This window comes from Mycetomoellerius zeteki, unplaced genomic scaffold (assembly GCF_001594055.1).
Source record: "Mycetomoellerius zeteki isolate Tzet28-1 unplaced genomic scaffold, Tzet1.0 scaffold360, whole genome shotgun sequence".
NCBI lineage: Eukaryota > Metazoa > Arthropoda > Insecta > Hymenoptera > Formicidae > Mycetomoellerius > Mycetomoellerius zeteki.
Window position 1 is genome coordinate 334069 of NW_017257350.1, and position 3845 is coordinate 337913.

At 32.8% G+C, this 3845-nt stretch overlaps 1 protein-coding gene across 1 annotated transcript in view; it reads right to left on the reverse strand.

Annotated features, from left to right (window-relative positions):
• Positions 1–3563, reverse strand: part of sano (CABIT domain-containing protein serrano) — a 121285-nt gene extending 117722 nt beyond the window's left edge. The window contains 1 exon segment of the mRNA XM_018453014.1: positions 3157–3563. The gene's annotated coding sequence lies outside the window, so the exon portion shown is untranslated.
• Between the last annotated feature and the right edge of the window lie 282 nt (positions 3564–3845).

The following is a 3845-nucleotide window of genomic DNA, read 5'->3' on the forward strand; positions in this document are numbered from 1 at the left end:
CTCATTTTGTTCCGCTAACTTATAAGACGTCAAACACTTTCTTATCTTGTTGTTCATTTCTTTAAATGATTCTAATATATATATATATATATTGTTATATTTATTATACATTTATTCATAAAAAAATTTTCAAGCCATACAGAATATATTAGAAAATATTTAAAAAAACAAGATAAAAAAGTGTTTGCGTGTTTCTATAAATATAATATATTTTCCATATTTGTTTTCTAATATATTCTGATATATAGTTTTCTAATATATTCTGTATGGCTTGAAAATCTTTTTATGAATAAATGTATAATTATAACAATATATATTGTTATAATTATATATTTCAAGCCATACAGAATATATTAGAAAACATTTAATGAAATGAACAACAAGATAAAAGTTTGCGTGTGTCTATAAATATAATATAAATTTTTACTTATATTATTTAGACCATAAAACATACCTAGTTAAAGAAAAAAGAAAATATATAAAATGTAACAAGCCTTGTTACGAAAAGGTTATTATATTTTTGCTGCGCTTGAGAAATTAAAATAAATATCTATTATTTCTTATAGTTTTTGAGGCGAGAAATCCGTGATGCTAGTTAAAAATTGCGTTACAATGCCAGAATACACAAAAAATTGAGTTTAAAATCAGAAAAGTATGTTGTGTTGCAAATATTCGCAAGATAAGTCGCTCTGCTACATGAATCAATGATACACAGTGTACACAGTTTTAATATTAAAAATATAAAATATCTCATAAAAATGCTATATTTAGTAGCGAAAATATCAAACGCAAATACACGAAAACTTTCCATTGCGTCTAATGTTTTTGCTATTAAATATAATATTTTTATAAGATAGTCTATATTTTTAAGATATATAGTTTAATTTCTTTAAAATCTTGTTTTAGAAAAGAAAAATAAAGAGTACAACTTAAGCTCAGAACTCTTATAAAGTTCATTATTTTTACATTCTTCTCATAAGAATATAAATGTTTCATAAGAATATAAATATAATGTAAATTTAACTATAACATAATATACTAATAAAAAATAATCATACAATTAAAATTTTTTGAAGATGTTATGAGCACCCCAACTTACGTATCTTTAAACCGCTTACCTATTTAAAGATTAAACTCAATTGTTTATGTGTTCTCGTCGTCTGATACAATTTTAACTAATATCATCAAATTTGCCTCAAAAACTATAAGAAGTAAAATAGATATCATTTCTTATAATTTTCGAGACGAGAAATGCGCACTGATGATGCTATTTAAAATATTCTCGAGCATAACAAAAACAGGCCTTTTTGTAACACCCTTCTTTAAAATCTGATAATTTCTGAAACAGATCGCTTTAAGTAAAGATATCAGATTTCTTTATATACCAGAACGTGTATGTGTATGCGTGCGTTTGTACGTATTAAGATTTTATCTCGAAGTACATTATTTAACGAAGAAATTGACCTTGCCGTAATAAACACGTTATGCAGATTTAAATGGTCCAGATCGGAGCTTATTCCCATTTCGGAAATATCGTACATTATCAAGCACAGAGATCGTATGTATAAAAATGAGTCAACTCATAAAAATATAAGTTTATGCAGAGCAGAGTTTACAATACAAAATCCTTTTTAGTATGAAGTGTAACTGATTTTCATAAACGTGAATATAAAAAAACCGTTACTAGCATAAAACCCCCTATAGGCTCAATTTTTCATTTGCTGATTAACTTAATTGTGGTTAGACTTAATCTGATTATAATGTAAAAATTATATTTTTCTATCTATGATTAATCACTGATAGTTTTCTAGTGAATAGCTTTTAAAGTTATCTCTATGAAATCTGTTCAGTGATTAGTTATATGTAGAAAAACACAATTTTTATATCATCCTCAAGTTAAGTAAGATTAAACAAGTTAATCAGATAATGAAAAACCGGACGATAGAAATCCAATACCAGCAATAAATTTATTACTGAAAAACAATAATCAATTATTTATTTGGAGTACTTGAGGTGAACAACTTTGCTTCTAATGCTTTTAATGGGAGTTTTTTAGTGCTTTTAATGTTTAAAATACGTAATTAATTATTGTCTTTTAGAATTAAATTGGCCAATGATATAGAGTGAATTTGATCACTTATACTGGATCAATGCACATTAAAAACTGCTTTATGTAAATTATCTAAATACAGTGGCATAATAGAATCAACTTTGCTAATCAAATAATACATATATACTCCATTAAATAATGACGTATTAATGATTAGGCTAACTTAAGGTTTGTCCTTTTTCGAATAGTTCTGAATTAGTTCTAAACTAATGCAATAAGTAAGAGTGAAACAAACTATATCTGTTTTGCTCTAATTTATTGCAGGATACATCAGAACTTGGGGTGGAAAAAGAACAGACCTTTAAGCCATGCATAGGGGCGGCAAATTTAAAGGGGCAACATTTTTCAAAGAAATTTCTTAAAAAATTGCCGGTTTTTACCGAACGCAAATAATTAAGAAAATTGCCCATCGAAGCAATAATCAACAGAATAGAGAATTCCATTAATTTAGGTTGTTACATTTGAAGCTTGATTAGAATGGCAACGATTTAATTGCGTAAGAGCGGAATGAATCCCAATCCAGCTATTATCAAACAATAAGAGCCAAATTGTTTGTATTGTTTGCACTTTTTGCACTCAACGCCTTCGCTTTCTCCCTTTTTAACGTAAATATAAATCTGACTTGTTTTAAACGCAAAATTCTTTAAGGATTTTAAGCAACGCAAACAAACCTATAGTGACGATATCATTATTAGACATTTAATCTTTCAAAATACTTATACGCTTTTACATTTAACTTTGCTAATTTCACGTACAGCAGCTTTCAGTATGCATTACTCCAGTGCAAATTGACGGAATTCGGCTATTCGGAATGTAGAACTATTGTGGGTGCAAACTGTGTATAAAATATCGATTTTTTCAAAATGGTGCCAACTTCACACCGGCCGGAATTCGCTACTAGATTTTTGTAACAGACAATTTCAAAACTCCGCTCGCACGCTCGTTTGTTTTTCAAAATATCTATCGACGCCAATTAACGTCACGATCGTGACAGATGATCGCACGATCATCGAAAGATCATTGAACACAAAACCCTACGCACTTACTTGATAAAACTAAGCTGTCCTGTGGTTGGTGTCGGTTGGTTGTTGCCGGTGGTGGACCAAGGTCGTTGTGCGTGGTACGTCCGCACGTAAACTTAATTTTTGCTCTTTCCCCACTGGTAACAACTCCACACTGTGGCACTGCGTATTACCGTGTATGTGTATCTCGCGAGTACCCGGGGAGAGACCGGGAGACCGGGATACATTGATCTCTCGGAAGGAACGCGCGAACGGAAACGGAGACGACGCGACGGGAAGCGAAGTGAAGAGAACCGAAAGGGAGGCGTAGGCCGCGTAAAACAGGAAGAGAGAAAAGGAGAGAAAGAAAGAAAGAGAGAGAGAAGAGAGAGAAAGAGAGAGAGAGAGTGACGGACACGGAGAATGGCCCTGCTCTGACACAGATCACTGACCAGCTTCACTTCGGAACTGACGCGATACTGACTCGCTGCCGCGCGACACAACCGGCTCCGCGGCGCTCGGTCGTTTCCGTTTACGTTCGGCTCGGCTCGTTCCCCACTATCCGAATACACACGTATACGACTCGATACGGCGCGTGTTCGTTTACTGCAAAGGTGTGTGTGACGCACATATCACGTCGCGCAGGGGCGCGGGACCGTTGCGCGTGTACATGCGTGTACACGCAGTACGTACGTCAAGGTAACGTGTGTGTACGAAGGTACGGATACGCCTAC